The sequence below is a fragment of the Miniopterus natalensis genome, chromosome 1, assembly GCF_054644295.1.
Source record: "Miniopterus natalensis isolate mMinNat1 chromosome 1, mMinNat1.hap1, whole genome shotgun sequence".
Classification (NCBI taxonomy): Eukaryota; Metazoa; Chordata; class Mammalia; order Chiroptera; family Miniopteridae; genus Miniopterus; species Miniopterus natalensis.
In genome coordinates this window covers 123001596-123019645 of record NC_142081.1, presented here as the reverse complement: position 1 = coordinate 123019645, position 18050 = coordinate 123001596, and the positions used below count along the sequence as shown (strand labels likewise).

The 18050-nt window shown below is 39.8% G+C and overlaps 2 pseudogenes; one reads left to right on the top strand and one right to left on the bottom strand.

The window, feature by feature from the left end:
• Positions 1–6481: 6481 nt before the first annotated feature.
• On the bottom strand, positions 6482–6835 carry LOC148094379 (eukaryotic translation initiation factor 1 pseudogene; annotated as a pseudogene).
• An 8054-nt stretch (positions 6836–14889) lies between these two features.
• Positions 14890–17421, top strand: LOC107546317 (histone PARylation factor 1 pseudogene; annotated as a pseudogene).
• The last annotated feature ends 629 nt before the right edge of the window (positions 17422–18050 follow it).

The window sequence follows — 18050 nt, the reverse complement described above, 5'->3', positions numbered from 1 at the left end:
CTTGTTGGAGAGGAAACGGGGTCACAAGGGAGACTAGGGTAGGGACTGAGTGGGTCATGGGCAGACCAGCTGAGGGTCAAATGAATGTTTCTTTACAGAGGATATTAGAGGACAAAAGTAGTGGGGCCTCCCTACTGTGGAATTAATATATAAATTTTGGTTCTGCAGTTGAAGGGTTAGGAGTGTGTTTATAGTAGAAGCCACACAAGAAAGGAAGAGCCAGGATCTGGAAGGATTAAATCAGAACCCAAGCAGTGACCCACAAAAGAATGACTCTGAGAGGAGCATCGGTGCCCCTGTACTGAACCACACACGGTTCCCGTCTGATTGTCACACCCAGGCTCCCCGCGCTGATAGCATGCACTCTAACATGCAGGGCTGCTGCCCTGGCTATAGATGGCTGGACCAGGGCCAAACACCCAGCTCCACAAAGCTTTCTAGCCTGGTCAGCAGTTCTCCAGAGTCCAGTGAGAAAGCTCTGTGGGGACGAGAGTGCCACATAGAATTGTGATGGACGGTCCTCTTATGGAGTTTGTGTGTGGCACACGCAGAGGGCCTCAGCACCGCAGGAGGCAAAGCAAATGGAGAGGCACACAGAGAACACAGTCCAAAGAAACCATAACCCAGAGAGCTTAGCTATTAGTTACAGAGGTAGAAAAAAGGAAGATTGTGGCTGAGACGCCCTAACCATGGAGCACCCATGCCAGGATGTCCAAGGTAGAGGTTTGCCATATAATCCTTTGTAGCATTAGAAGAAATTAGTGGAATGTCTATTTATGAAATGTAAATATCTCATTGCTTCTTCACTGTTATTCTTTGTATACCTTTAAAAAATACATATGTTGAGGGAAGCATGCTAAAATGTTTGCACATTGGTTGATCTAAACATTTGGGGACCAGTGCAGAAAGCCTGCTCCTGCTGGGTGAGCCGCTGGAGTGATGTTGCATCCTGAAAATGTTCCTGTTCATGGCAAGGCCTGGAGCTTGGGCTACTGACTCCGCTTCTTTTCTCCTTGTACTTCCTTACATTAAAGCCCCACTAACAAGGTACCCCAAATATACCTCCAGAAATGAACCCAGCCTAGGAATAGTGACCAGTGTTGGTCTATGCTGTTATGAGGACAACACCATATAAGTCAAGAGGGTGAGGAAGGGGAGATCAGAGCTACAAGCCTTGGAAGGAAACTGGAGTGGTCAGAGGAAGAATGTGCCAGCTGTCCCCAGACACTGTCAGGCAAAGAAGGAATTTGGATTGAGGCTAGAATCCCATTGACCTGCATTAAAAATTGTGTTTTTTCTGTGAATCACTCCCTGTTGCATACACACCTCTGAGGTGGTTAATGAGTATTTTAAATGAACTTCTAGGTAGCTATGTGGTGAAATTCCCTAGGGATCATTTCACAATAAATATTTTTTAAAAATTAAAAATTTCAAGGAAAGGCCTCTAAAAATAATCAAACTTTCACAGGTTTTCATTAAATTTCCCACCTTCTCTATAGGTCTGGGTAGCTGAAAAATTTTTTCAGTAGAGGAAAACACAGAAAGAGCTATATTAAGAAATGACAGGAAATTCACTAAGAAAAAAAAAAAAGAAGAAATTTCCAAACCAACATATTGAAAGGAATTTAATGATTTTATTCAGTATCATAAAGCGAAAATGAAACAATTGCAAATCTAAGGTAGCAAATGGTATGTTATATCTGTTCTGTTCTAACTTCCATAATTATTGCTGCTGATGGTAGAATTCACAAGCATGGTAGAATAGATCAATGGGTGATTAGCTATCCTGTTCATAGTCTATACATATGAAAACCTAGCTATGTTTATTCATAAATGATTTTTCTTGCAAAAGGAGAAAATATTTTCATAAACAATTTCGTATTCTTCAGCCTATTGATAGCATCTCCCTTTGTCAATTCCATTTGTTCCAACTAAAAATGTCTTGAGATGTTAATGTATGTAAGTTACTATACAATTCATGATAACTGTGCCCCAAAAGATGCATCCAACCTCCAAAAATTTGTTCAGGTTGCTGCCAAACACCTCTTAGCTCTGGTTCTGTGCCCATTTCTTTCTACAAAGCCTAAGATGCGGTTCTGCACATAGCGGTTTGTAAAATGGACAAAAGCTGTCCCATAGGTAGTTGTCTGATTATATTTAAGCTTTTGCAGTTAGTGACCATGCCTAACCATTAACAAAGGAGCAAAACAGGACAGCAGCTCCGCGTGCCATCTGGACAGTCAACCTGACCTGGTCTGGAGTCTACCTGGGCTATTTCTTCAATCCGAACAAGGCTGTGCATAAGGACTTACCTGATGCACGTGAATTACTCTCACTTGTAAAATGATCACCTCACAGGGTTGTTGTGAGGCTTAAATTAGTTAATGTGTGCTAGATCTTTAGCAGCACATTGCTTGGGACAGAGTAAGTACTCCATTTATATATTATCTTATTCTTTAATAGTAAATACAGCTTGTTGATGACACCTGGAAGTCTGCTCAAGATAGCAGTGTGATGTCGGTTTTATGTTCAAGGGACAGAGCTGGATAAATAACTCTCTGATTTATTTGGGGATCTAAAATGATACCAACATATTTTTCTTTCCAGTGGTTATATATGTGTATGTTTTTAAAGTTTATTTTGACATATGACATACACACAGAAAAATGCAAAAAGACCCAAATATACAGTGTAATATATAATTATGTAGAAAATACACTCATAACCAATACCCAAGTTATAAAATGGAACATTGGTCACTCCTCTGAAGCCCCTACTGTGTCCTTTCCTAATTGAAACCCTCTTTCTCTCTATAGAAGTAGCCATAGCCCTGATTCTATGGTGGTCCCATTCTAGTTCTCTTAGCTTTTCTTTAAAGTTTAATCAACTAGGAAGTATGGTTTCTCCTATTTTTCAGTCTTATATCAATTAGGAATACACCCCATGCATGCTTATGTGTCTCACTTCTTTTGATCAATATTGTGTTTGTTAGATTCCCTTTTTTAAAAAAGCTCCAGTTCCTCTGTTTTCATTGTAAGAATTTCAGTGTGCTAATGCATGTACCACAATTTGTTCATCCACTTAATGTTTATGGCCATTTTACTGTTGATGGATGATTGGTTCATTTACAATTTAAGATTATTATTATTATTAAAATTCTGCTCAGAACATTCTTATACATGTCTCCTCACATACAAATGCATGCATTTTTCTTGGGATATACCCAGGAATAGGACAGCTGTGTGATGAGGTATATTACAAAATACAAACTTTTTTTCAGAGTAACTCCACGAACTTCTGCTCCCGTCAACAATGTGTGGGACATGTCATTACTCTACACCCCAGCCAACACTTGTTATTTTCAAATTGTTAATTTTACCATTCCGGTGTGTACTGGGATCTCAATATGATTTTGGCTTCTACTTCCAGAATATTAATGAACTTGAGCATGGTGACATAGTCTTATTAATTGTTTGGATTTCCTTTTTGTAAAGTGCTCGTTCACACCTTTCACACATTTTTTAATTGGGTTTTCTGTCTTTTCCTAATGACTTGTGAGTACAAGTTCTTTGTTGATTATGTGTGTAAATATCATCTCATCCTGAGGCTTGTATCTTCACCCTCTTTTCATGAGTTTAATTACTAATTTTAATGTCATTACAATCTTTTTTATGTTATATTGTAAAACCCTGCCCAATGTCACAAAGATCTTTATAATTATACACAAAATTTTAAATTTTTCTTTTCACATTTAAATGCATAACACACTAGGAGTTGGTTTTTGTGTATGGTGTAAGGCAGAGTCTAGTTTCATTCTTTTCCCGCTTAGATGCCTCATTATTCCAGCATCATTTAATGAGAAGACCATCATTTCCTCAACTGTTCTGCAATACCTCCTTTGTCATAAATCATATCAATATGTGCACGAGCCCATTTGGGGAACCTCGACTCTTTTCCATGGACCTATTTATTTGCAACAGTGCCACAGTCGTGATTGATATAGTTTCACATTAAGTCTTGATATTTGGCAGAACAAAATATCTCTGCTTGTTACTCTCCTTCAAGAGTGTATTGAAAACTGTAGTAATTTTTGTACTTTTAAAATAAATTTTAATATTAGCTGATCTATTAAAAATCAGCTTATTAAGATTTTTATTGGGATTACATTAAGTATGTAGACTAATTCAGGAAAAATTTAAATCTTTAGTATATTGACTCTTTCAATCCATGTATATGGCATATCACTCCATTTATTTAGATCTTCCTTAATTTCTCCCAATACAGTTCTATACTTTTTCTTATAAAGTCTTTGTATATTTTTTTTCCAGATTTTTCACTAATGTAAAAAAAATGTTAATGTGAGCTATCAATTTGGTTATAATATCTTTATTTATTGAGCCCCTGATATTTTTCAGATATCATATTAGCCATTTAAAACATAGTATGTGTTTTAATCCTCACAACAACCTTATTAGATGCTCCTACTATTACATCCATCTTATTTATGAACATACTGATGCTCAAAAGGGTTAAATACTTCACCCAAGGTCTCACAGTTAATAAGCAGTCAAGCCAGGATTAGAACCCAGGCCTATCTGATTCCCAAATTATGCTACATGACCTCAGTGGGAGGCATGCCCTGAAGGCACTGAATGCATGTGTGATATACTTTGATGAGAATGAGGCAGGAAAGATCGGTGACTCAGGACACTGGCCGGGTAGGTTGGAAGGAGGGGAGAGATTCCAAACACAGAAGAAACTAAAGTAAGATGCTGATATAAGCAATGATGGGGGTTGGTCACATAAAGTAGGGAGGTACTGAAGACAAACATCTCTGAAGTCATCATTTTTATTAAGGCAAAAAGGAATCAGGCAAATAGCCTGGGAATTCATAGGTATCAGGTTTGCTATAGTGACTTCATCCCTGGACACACAGAGGACAAAATAGTAGTTAATGTTACTCATTTGCTATTTTTAAATGGAGTTTTATTACCCAATTTTTCAGTCTCTCAACTGGTACCTTCCATTTGGGTTTTAATCTTGCCATATTACCCCTAATGATTACTGCTCAAGCCAAGTTTAAGGCTAATTTTGGTAGAACCGTTTATATTGAGTACACGTGACATATGAGATCATGCCTCTCATATAGAAGATTTTATGAACAACAAGTCTTTGATGTAGTTCATAACCATCAATCTACATTTTCTATACAGTTAAGATTGCAACTGGCCAAGAACTCTAAGATGACAGCACAGATTGGTTCAAGATTCTCAATGTTTGACACTAGACTTCAAAATGATGCTGTTTAATAGTGTTTATTGGCCTGCCTCTTGAATGCCTCAGAAAATGCATGTTGCATAGTAGTTGATTTTGAATAGAGATATCCGTGCAAGGTGAACAGCCGCTAAATGCAGCTTTGGAATAATTGGACTTCATTGTTCAGTTCATAATAGCTGCAATAGCTCAGACTGCTAAAATAGAGCCAATTAGGTAGAAGAATATTAAAGAAACAGCAAGCATTTCCTCAACTTCTTTGCCTAGAAGTAAGTGAAGGTTTTTTCTTTTAGTTTATGAGTATAGATAAATTAAAGATCCAATAAAATACAGACACCCAGAAATAAAAATATAGAAGAAAACCTTCACTAGGCATAGGTTTAGAGTTTTACACAGTGCTGGAAACTACAAAAGTTCAAGTTCAATGAGATATTGCAAGACTATAAAAAGTAGGAGGCTCGATTTGTTTTATTAACTTAAGAACTTTGACACAATATTTAACGAGTATAAATTTGTTTCAGAAAAAAGTTGTAGTACACATCTATAGGATGTCCCCAAAAATGTATACATACACTTTGAATAATTATAAAGGCAGTGTTTATTAAAATGCATTTCATTTTCAAAATTGAGCTATCAGCTGTTAAAGTGTGTATACATTTTGGGGACACCCTGTACATATGTCTAGTATAAACACATGAAATTTTAAATAAAATAAATTAATTAATAAATTTGTATACTGATGTGTATTTTACTTCATGGTAAATGCCTGTTATCTGAGATAAAAACTAATAAACAATGCAGTAAATTTGAGCATTAACTTATTTTATGAATTACTTCATTGTTTCAAAGTAAAGCAATCTTTCCCCCCATTTTGGTTAATTTTGATATCTTCCTTTGTGAGACATACCTAATCTCACTTGTCAATTGTTATATTCCTATTTTGAGAAATTTCTTAGATTCTTTTGATTGTCCTTTCTACATCTCCTCAACTGCAAGGAAGTCTCATCTTGTGAAATTTTTAACACATTTTTTTGGGCTCTTTCCAGTTTATCGCATAAAGGAGTTACACTAGTCCAAAGTTAAAAGCAGACTCCAAATGGTTACATTATACAAGCTGTGAGGTTTTTAAACACATGACAAGGGACAGAAGGGAAATCCTACTCATTGCAAGGAAATCCTCACTTAAGCTTCCGTGAGCCAAAAGCACTTAAAACCCACGAGCCTTCATCCGGTGTCCTTGGCCAGTCCAATCGCTAAGGAACCGGCGATCGAGGAGCTGGCATATGTTCTTGTGCCGGTCACCCTGAAGCTGAATTACTTCTGCATATTCTGGATGCTCAATTACAACACCATTGCAGGCAAATTTCTTCTTAAAGGCCTCCACCAGTTTCTTTTTATGGAATCATCAGCCAGCCCTTGGACAGTATAGTAAGGGTCTTCCTGCCTTTCTCTGTTGAATTCTTACATGGATATAGTCCTCAGTGCCAGCAGGAAGCAGAGCATCAGCCCTGCCTGCACCAGCAAAGGCGTGGGAAGAGTGGAGGTTCTGCAGAGCGGGCATAAGGTTCCTTTTCCTTAGTGGAAACATTGGGGGGGTGGGTAAGAAGGGGGTCAGGAGTAATCCAATAGCAAGTGGGACAAAAGGGAGAAGTTGCTTAGTCCTTCCCAGTAGCTCAGTGACTGGGGCCTAACAAGTATTTTTAAAATAAATTGTTTGGAAATTGAGAGGACATTTTCTTATAGAAATTGTTTTCATGGTTGTTAGGTCCTTAGGCCAGTCCACAAAACAAACAAACAGATATATCTATTTCTCACAAATTGTTGCTGGAGTTTAGCTCCAATAGGATTTTATTTCTTCATTTCTTACAATTATATTATGGGAAATGAGTTCCATTTCAAGCTGAGATGTCAGAAATGTGCTCCTCTTCTTCGTCTGAAGTCTACTACGGGTGAGGAGATGTCCCCCAGCCCTGTGCACTTACAGGGGCTCCCCCGGGCGAGGGCAGGGGCCCAGCAGGCAGGGCAAAGGGTGGACCTGCTGGCAAGCGAGGCAGTGTTTGGAGAGGCGGTTTGGGGGAGCAGGTACAGAGTTTCAGGGTCGAGGTTGTCTTTCAATATTATGACTTAGCTCAAGTTGTTGCTTCCTCTGTGAATGTTTTGTTTCTGATATTGTGCACGGGCATGAGTCCGCCGGTCTCTCTTTTCCTCGCCACTACCTGTTGCTCTACCCAGATGGCATCCCCCTCACCGAATAGAATAGGATCGAGCTCCCTGCTTCTCCCTTTAGCCCTCAGGCAAGGGCACAAGCCCCTGAGGGGTCCTAAGGGTTTTAAGCACAGGTGATGACTGGGAAACCCATGGGTGCTAAAGTGATCCCTTCTTTCCATTTGTTCTCTATTGTCCCCCAGAACATGTAAGGGAAGATCAGCTTGGCACTCATGTGTTAACTATGAGTCTTACACATAAAGGGCTAAAGTAAGAATTCTCACATCTCACAGGGTCTGAAACAAAGGCTTTCGGGGGCTTTTTATCACTGACAGAGCTAATAACTGCCCCCTCCTGAGGCTGTACGGAGAATGAATTGGGAAGAGAGTAACCAAAGTATTTATATGCATATATGCACAACCCAAGGACACGGACAGTGGTGGGCAGGGGGCCTGGGGAGGGGGGTGGGATGGTGTGGAACGGGTCACTGGGGAGATGAAGGGATATTTGTAATATTTTAAATTAAAAAAAAAGATAATGTAGATAAAAGTGCTCAGCATAGAGCTTGGCACAGAGTAGGTCTTAAATAAATGATCATTTTTTTCCCCTTGTGGAACTTTCAAAGTTTGGTCAGGAGGAAGCAGTTCCTTTCACAAAGCCAACGACCACTTGGCAGGTTTAATTTGAAAATTAACATACTGCTATGTATTCTGCAAATCCTGTGAGCAAAGGTTATCAAGTAGCGGATCTGTTGAATTAATTACACTTGACATCTTTAACAAATACGCACAGATGGCAATTTGTAGTCAATGGTAATCTCAGATCAAACTATTTTAGCATCAAAACTTGACTCATTATGAACTAATCTTCTCAGTTTGGGGATTTCTTCTCTGTAAAAATATTTGTTCATGAGTAATTTGAACACAAATAAACTCTACAACTAAAGGGTAATTTTTGCAGTTAATGATACAACAAAACTAAGCTATTTTTTGCCATAAAAAGGTATTAATTTAGGAATGAAATTCATAATATGAAAAAAATTATAATATAAATGATGTTGTCAAGTCATATTTTTCATGCCATTACTCTTTGTTTTATGTTAGAGCAGAAACAAAATGAAACTAACAGTTTTAAATGGAATTCTCATGGAAGTTAGAAATTCTAGTTAGTATCACTTCAGAGAACAGCAAGTTTTGTTCACTGGAAAATGAAAAACCACTTCGAGGGAATACGGGAGTGGGAACGGGGTGAGAGGGAACAAGCCAAAATGGAAGAAATATAGCTGTTAATTAATGCCAGGCTGTTTCTTGTTTGAATCCCAGCTCACTGCTCAACAGCTCTGTGACGGTGGGCAGTTTAAACTGCAAATTTTAATTTCTTCATCTATAATAGGGGAATGTCTAGATTCCAGGCTATCATTAGGATTAGGTAAAGCAACCTATGTGCCTTAGCAGTTTCTGGCACATAAGTACTTAATAATATTAGTTTTATCCCCCCACTCCAAACCTCCTCTCTTTCTAGATAAAGAAATATAAATAGCATTCTTAAAGCATATAATGTGTACTATATTCCAAGGACTTTCCTAAACACTTTACAAATATTAACTCATTTAGTTCTCATGCCAACCTGTGAAAAGTGATATTATTATCTGTCTATTACAGATGAAGAAACTGAGGCATGGAGAGTTAACAACTTGTCCAATGGACACAGCAGGTCAATGGTGGGGTCAGATTCAAACTCCGGCCGTGTGATTTGCACTTAAATCCTACATATGCTGTTTTTCAGAGAAACAAAAGAAAAAGTTCAATAGCATTCTTCGTTGTCAGGATTTCATTACCAAGGGTGAAATACAATATAGAAGATTTCAAAGGGTTGTTTATACACAAAAAAATATTATTAAAGTAAAATAATACTCAATATGCCCCCAAAATATTTGCTTCCAGGGATCCCTGGGGTGAAGAAGAAGGTGAAATGCCAGGATGTGGAGGGAGAGCATCATGTGACGGAGGTGTGGGATGACAGGCAGCAGAGCAAGAACGCTAAGGCCAAACGTCACGAGAGAAACAGTGCTTCCCCACCCGCGAGGCAAGCAGAAGCGGGTTACGGCAGAGCTCACCCGCGATGTGCAGAAAACAGCGCTGCAGCCGCAGGGTGCCAGCCATCGCTGCTGCTCCCGAGTTATTAAGATTTATTTAAAATAAAACAGTCTGTCCTGGCAGAGCTCTGGTCCTCTAGGCTCATTAATTGAGTTACCACTCTGTTGGGAAAAAGCATCTGAGCGTGTTCGTGGAGGTCTGATCTCCCTCCGGGATGAGGGGCCTTCCCCAGGTACTGGGCAGAACGCTCTGCTGCCAGAAAGCCCGCGCCGTCGGGCCCCTTCTGGAACTGCCTCGGCTGAGAGCCGCCTCACACTTCAGGGGGACCGGTCCAATGACTGGCCACTGCCGAGGTGTAAGGGCGCAGTCCCTGGGCTCCAGCTGGGCAGCCATCCCCTGAAGGACCATCCCCTCCTCAGAGCTTTCATGGGGTTGAGCTCTGTTGAGACTGCATCTCAGCCCAGCGTCTCCATCTGCCCAGTCCTGCTGCTGTCCCCTCCCTTCAGCAGATGTTGGTGACAAGTGCACTAGCAAGCATTCTGCAAACTCTTCTTCATCTCAGGGTCTGTTCTGAGGCAACCCAGCTTCAAAAAGTTCCTCTGAGGTACTGTTCTCTGTCCTCTCTCTCCGTGTGTGTGTGTGTGTGTGTGTGTGTGTGTGTATTCCAAGTTCCAGCAACCCTAACTTCAGCAGATTTCTAGCCTCTCCCTTAGGCTGGGTGCTCTTGAGGTGGCTGATCAGCCTGATCATATAGAAGTGACAGCAGCTGCAGCCTCGGGCTTGGGTCACACTTGGCAGGCCTCGCGGACAGAGGTGTTTAATGCCTATCTCCCAGGACTGCTCACTTGAAGACACAGACATGACACCACAGTCATTGCTGTCCCTGGGCTGGAGAATGCTCTAAATGTTTAAAAATACTTAAAATATTTTCACTAGGAAGAAAGCTGATATTATTCCTCAATAATGCCAAGAATACAGGAATGGACATATGAAGAAAGGCATTTTTTTAGTTAGTTGGGGTGTGTTTGTGCTCGCGCATGTGTGTGTTATTTGTTTTGTTTTAGGTGGCGAAATGCCGCGTACAGAGGCTTTACAAGCCTATCTTCGAAAGCAGGCTGACCAGATTTCAGGCTTTCGCATTATTGCAGGTTCAATGACGAAACGGAGTGCTGCTATTTTAAGAAGTGATTAAGAGCAGCTTTTTTTAGAACCAAAATTTAATCGAGATTTTTCTTTCGTCAGTTGTTCTCTGACAAGCAAATTCATTTCCAAGTATTAGAATAAATGGGATTTTAAGAGGCCCATGAATATCCTTCCAGATAGCATCTTAACAAGGGGACAGTATAGTCGCCCGGGTTAGAAAGCCCCCTTCAGGCGGAGCATGTCACAAGCCTGCTGGTGTGACCGAGGCCAGGCAAGATGCTCCGAGGAAGCTGGCGGGAGGCTGTGGACAAGAATTGAAGCGTGTGAAACCCTGATCCATTGGCCTCCTCTAAGGACAGCTGAAAGACATGCAGTCTCTTTTAAAATTCAAGTTATGGATCTATTGACAACAGAGCCATCCCACATTCTGCCCTGTTACCTTAGCCACTTGGAAGCTTGTTATGTAAGCAAAAGAGCAAATGAAAACTGACACTGGCACCTTTCTTGGAGCCAGCTTGGGCAGCATTAAAGGGCCATGGTCTCATTGGAATTGTTCGTACTAATGATTTCACAATAGGGTGTGGGAAAGCATATAGGGCCTGAAATGCAATATTCACATTCAAATACAACGCCATAGGTTGTGACACATGTAAATTTCTTTCTTGTTCAACAGGTCTGAAAAAATCAGCACATAGAAACCTTAAGACTGATTATAGGATACTCAAAAGTAGTTTTTTTCCATTTTAAAAAAAGGTATATATGTGACATTCTCTTAAAAAACAATCTGATGCACTAAATGTCTTATAAAAATAAATAAGATGGTGATTATCCTGTTTTCACAGGTCTCTTCCCCTCTCTTGCATTTGGTCGGGAAGGGCAGTGGCCACAGAATCTCCTCTCCAGCTGCAGAATGTGCCATGCCGTGGGGGGGGCAGCGCGCAGAGAGCTCCTCAGACTACATGCCAGGCTGTTGGAAGGCGGCCTAGGGCTCACCACGTGCATATTCATACAAACTTGCCCCTGCTGAGAAACCTAAACATATCTTTCAGAGGCCTGAACCTGCTATGGGACTGGCATTCTCAAAATCTCTCTGGTAGAGACTCCACCTTTGAAAATCTTAAACTTGTGTCTTTCTTTCCATTTTCACTATCCAGCATTTCCCAAAGGATGGTCTGTGGGAGATTAAAAGGTATTACCCAACAAAATCTTCCATACTCAAGTGCTTTTGAGAAACAATGAGCATACATTCCTACAGCATGCTAATGTGAGTTGTGACCCTCTGAGGAGAGCTGAAGTATGCACTGTCTCCCAAACTTATTCGACCATTTAACTTAGTTTTTTCAGGGAACAACTTGTGGGATTAGTGTCCCAAGGAATATATCTTGGGAAATGTTATAATCATTTGGGAAATCTTATTTTAAAATCTTCAAGTTGTTTCCTAAATTGCTCACTTTGTATCCATATTTTAAAATTTATGGTTCATGCACTTTAGATATGTATTCCTTTATTTGTTAGCATGTTGGTAAATATTAAAGAAATCCAATTAATATGCTGTGCACCCTGACTCTTACTAACCCAGCATTTAGAAAGAGTACAGTTTTTGTTCGCTTAAAGGAAAAACCCTTTAGAGTTTCTGGAAATTTCAGTACAAGGTTTCAAGTAGATAGCAGGCAATGTTAGCATAGTTTTAAGGCTTTGAGTATAAAACATCCATTTAGATAACAAATTAGTTAATTCTTACTAACGTTCCATCACTATGATGGAAAGAAATGCCCAGTCACTTACTCTCAGAGCCAAAGCCCACTCTATTTGATGAAACGTCTTTTGATCTGCAGACTCTGATAATGCCTATCAACCGCCAGCAGCCCACTTTGATTCCCTGCTGAAGGGAGAGTTAAGCAGCTTTAACTTGAAAAGGATCAGAAACAATTACAGACTCGAATGAGGTGCTATTGACATGGCAGGAAGATGTGCATGAAGAAGCGAATGTACATTAATCAACTCGCAAAGCCAGCAAGACTCTCCCTAAACACAACAAAAACCAACAGAAATGTAATTTCATACAAGAAAACAGCTAGTGTAGAAATTATGTTGTTAATCTCTGTGCCATAGTTAGATAATTTAAAATGAGAATGATAGCGTGGACATTGAGCAAGCTTGTTGGAAAAACTAAGGTTAAAGTATGTAGAGTATCTAGCATAGTGCTTGGCATATAGTAGACACTCAATAAGTAGGACTTTTTATTATTGAAACATAAGAAGTGAGTGACAGAAATGCCATAAAAATTCTAGTAATTTGCTAAAACTGTCAACAATCCCAAGACTTCTTTCAAGATGTTATTAAACAACAAACAATTTGGAACTAGTTAATGAAAATACAGACATCATTGAAAGTAAAGGAACAAAGGAAGTAAATTACAGATGGAATTTTAACCCAAGAATCAGTGGGATTTTTTTTTCCGAGGAGAATTCAAAGTTTTTGCTGTCAATTGTGTTATCCTCATAAGGGCTGACAGTTGTTAAAGTTTTCCAACAGGCTGATGATAAGGTATAGAGATATCCACGAAATAGTAAAGCAAATTTGTGAAGACTTGTCCCTGAAATGCAAATTGCCTATGAAGGAATCAGCATGAAAAACCTCAGTCCAGAGCAGCAGGTAAAGCATCTCGGTTTTTGACACTCCAAGAGTGATGACAGAGAAATAAATTCTCAGGAGTGCTTATTGGTTACCTTGTCCTCTATTTTTTATGTACCCCTGCCCTTCTCATTCATCCTCATAAGTGAGGCATTAGACTCTGCCCCACATAGAGCATATTTAGCTAAAGAAAACCCTGCTTAGCTCCCACTGCCATGGAGCTGCTTCTGTGTTTTTCACCCTTAAGGCAGATGGGATATTGAATTGAGGGGGGATTGTTTGCTTTATACTAAATTTCAATTTTTATCCTCGGGGTTTCTTTTTCTATACCAAAACATAAGTTTTGGCTGGACTTAGTGAGGATCAGTTTCCTGCAGTGGAGCATTTATCCTAATCCATGGCCCTTCATGTATTTCAGAATCTACTTGTTGGACAACCCATTCCTATGATTGTAAAATATTCTGTGCCCACGGGACACCAGTTGTCTCCAAAGCAGAAGACTCGACCTTCATTTCAGCAGGAAACTGGAAGGACTGTCGTTGTCTTTGGTCTGTTAAGCAATGTGAAATCTTGTTCTGCATTTGTCTCTAGCTCCAGCCCATCCCACACCCCTGAAATCACTCTCTAGAAGATGCTGCCTTACACTTTTTTCTTTCCTTTCTAAAAATCAGTGGTAGGTAATAATGCTGGAGTGTTGCCAGATTCCTTCTAGAAATAATATATTGAATTTTGACAATTGAAAGGGGCTCTGTCCTAACCCAAAAATCCCATTTGAAGAAGAACACCTCCCTGTGAAGCCGGCATATCTCTGCAGCAAGACCGCTCCTTTCTGGAAAGCACCCATTCTGCTTTAGTCAGGAATGAGCCTGATAATAGAAGAATATAACTGAAGTTGACACATTCTCATTAGAGTGGCTGAAACCAAAGCACATATGGATCTTTCTGAATCATTGAACACACACTGCTTGATAAATTATATTCTCATTTTCAGAGGCTCCATCTCAGAATGTCTTAGCAGGTAATAGCCATCCTTAGCTCCCGGTTGTTACTTTTCACCACCCGTAAGTGGACTCAATGGGCGGGTGGGAGGGAATCAGGGAAAGGTAACTGTTAGCTACTGATAAGTTTGTCTTTGACAGGACTTAGCTAAGTGAACCCCAACATCAAACCTCAAGACGTTGGCACCTTTTCCAGAGCTATTGCTCTCCATGAAAGAATAGAAATTCAACCAATGTTGAAAGGGTTGGAGAGAGTGACATAAATCTCTTTCTTGAAATTATGCTTCTTTGACTCTGTTCTCTGTTATCTGTTGGTGATGACACCACTCTCTCTCTGGGTTTGACTTGGGCAAGGAAAATGTCCTGAGAGAAATCAGTGAGAGGGGACAGGTCAGACATTATAAGGGCCACCTCCACAAATGAAGGCTTCTGTGCCGTGTGGCAGGGGCTCAGATTAATGTCTAGACCTCCAAGTCCAAATCTCAGAAAGAGCCTGTGCCAGTGAGGATCACTTTTTTAGCAATGAAAACCCACTCTGAATGACTGAAGAAGAAAAAGAACATGCTGGAAGCACACTAATAGCTCCCAAAATTGACCAGCAAGGTGAGGAAACCAGGACTGGAAATGTGCGTGGGTTCCTCGGTTGCTTCTACGCCCCCCTCCCCAGCTCTGGACACAGCACAGCCACAGTGGGCAGCACTGCCCTTGGGAACTGGAGCTGCCCTGCTCTTATTCAAAGTTCCAGGGAGAGCATGTGACTGGTCAAGTCGAATCATAGTCTCACTTTGTTTGGGTAAGGGGTGGGGGAAAATACCTGACTTTTCAGTTTCTTTTGTAGGAAGCAAGTAAGTTCAGGTATTCATCAACAGAATCTATGAATGAATGAATGAATGAATGAATGAATGAATGAATGAATGACGTGAGAGGAGGCAAAATCTGGACAAATGTTTATTCACTTGAGAACCTCTCAACAATTCTAGAAAAATGCAGCATGAACCAGTTTCCAGCATGAACCAGAAAAGGGCCACTGCCTTGACTACATCACTTTCAACTTCCTTCAATTCTGTCTTGCCCATATAAAGCAAGCACAGCTTGGGAAAATCCACTGGCAATTCTGATGTAGGAGTAAATCCTACTCTTCCAGCTCCCCGGGGAATAACTGCCCTAAAACATTTTCTAGATTCCCCTGACATGCTGAAGTCTTACATTGCCGTTTTTCTAAACTGAAGGTTATTTTTAAATAAAAATGTCTGAACTGTTTAAAAAGAAGAGAAAGAAAAAAGGTAAAAGCTATTTGTGATTTTTTGAAGAGAAATAATGAAAGTAACCCTCAAATTTCCAATTTTTCTTCCTTAGGAAAAAAAGTGCCTCTAAGAACTTTAATTTCTCATTTCTCAGAACAGCTTTTAGTTTTGTTTTTCTTCCTATCGGCATGCTCTAAAGGGAGCCATATAGGAAAAGACAACAAAAACAAAGCTAAAAATATTTTTTAGAATCATGACACAGAAATTTTACTGTCTTTTTTTTTTTCATAGTAGAATGGATACTATTCTGGTTATAGAATCTGCAGAAAGGAAAATAATCTTAGAAAAACAAAACAGAAAATGTCTCTCTGGTCTCTTTTTATGTATATGCCATTTCCAAACCCCTGAAAAACAAAACCCCTGCGGGTCTTGCTTCCAGACATATGATAAACTAAGTGACCCCTGAAATTCCTTTTAGTGAGCCTCAGACAAGAGTTGTTGTTAACTAAACTACAATACATGGCCAGGCTCCCCTGCAGAAGCAAACAGACAATTAGGCACATTCCAGAAGATTCTTCCTCAACACTTTCCCTTTAATGGCTGCAAAGAAAAAGCTTATTTGAATTCTTTGCTCTCCTTTACTTGTGGAGATCTGTTCAAAAGAAATTCTTTTATAACCCCAGACTAAATAAATATGAAATTTTTGCCCTGTCAGTCATGTTTTTGTCTTTCTGGAGGTGGAACATATTCCTGGGTCACAGGTATAATTAAACATTGGTTTTAAAAGGGTGGGAGAGGCTGCAGCTGCCGAATGGCCCGGGTGGTGGGCAGCCCGGCGGGCAGGGGAGCAGTGTGATGCGAAGACAACTAAACCCTGTGAAGCCCATGTCTCCGGTGACCTTTGAAAAGAACTAGAAAGTCATTTTCAACTTCCTCTTCCTGAAGATTTCTATCACTCCTGGAAGTTCTGTGAAGAACTTGATCCTGAAAAGCCAGCTGATTCCCTTTCCGCAAGCCTTGGCCTCCGATTAGTGGGCCTCTATGATATCCTTGCCGGAAAACATAAAATGGGAAAAAAAATCAGCAAGCCTGAATTTTAACCGTCACTGGAGATTTTACTATGGCCCTCCTGAGTTCCAGACAATAATTATTGGAGATAATAAAACTCAGTTCCACAGGGGGTATTTCAGGGATTCTCCCGATGAACTTCCTGTATATGTTGGTACAAATGAAGCAAAGAAAAACCTGTATAATTGTTGAAAATGGAGAGAATGTGTTTGATGTGGTTAGATTATTTTTGATGAGAAAACTTAAAGAAGTAACAGATAAAAAGAAAACTAGTTTCTTGAAAAGCAGAGATGAAAAACTTGCAGAAGCAGCCAGAGAACTGGGGTACTCACTGGAACAGAGAACCATGAAGGTGAAGCAGAGAGATAAGAAAACCATGGCAAAGACCTTTCATGGTGCAGGCTTGGTGGGTCCAGTGGATAAAAATGATGTTGGGTACAGAGAGCTCCAGATGCCAACCCCAGAAGAATCTGTGAGGCGATTGATGAGGCACCCAGCGACGAGGAGAGACTAAAAGCTTTTGCTCCCATTCAGGAAATGACGACTCTCGTGCAGTTTGCTAATGATGAGTGTGACTGTGGCCTGGGGCTTGAGTTGGGAATGGGCCTCTTTGGTTATGGTTCACACTATTTTCATAAAGTTGCTGGCCAGCTTTTACTTCTTGCATACAATCTGTTGAAGAGGAATCTCTTTGCAGAAATTCTTGAAGATCATCTGGCAAACAGGAGTAAAGAGAACACTGCCCAGCTTGCAGCATGAGTGAGAGTTGGCTTTCCTTGTCATACAATATTTTAAAGCATTAGTATTAAACTTGTGATTTTTTTGTTTGTTTTTAAGGGATACAGAAAATAAATTAATGGAAACATTTACCAAAATGTCTATAAATCTCTTCTGGCCAGGTAAAAAAAATAAAAAAGTAAAATAAAATAAAAATAATAATAAAAGGGTGGGAGTTACGTAGTCAGGATTGTTTTTGTAGTAGTCATGTATGTAAGTTTTACAAGAATCGCACATTTTAGCTTGTTGATGCTGAGAATCAGCAATCCGATAAGTACTGTGTATGTTGTTCTAATGCAGGTGAAACAGTTGGTTCTTTCAAGCATTATGTCTATTTGAAAGCTATTTTCTAAGTGCAACTCTCACCTAATTTACCGTAGTACAGCACTCAGAGGGTGATCACACCTATGGGTCAAGTTCACCTGCTCCAGATACTGCCCTTAATAGTAACCGAAGAATCTTCTAATTTGAAAATGTGTAAGAACAATTTTTGGTTGAGAATAATTAAACCTAATTATTTTATCACAAATAAAGCAGCAAATTACAGATCATGTAAGTAAGAGTCCAGCTTAGGTGTGAGATTATTGGCTCTCATAAGTGAAGACCTCGGC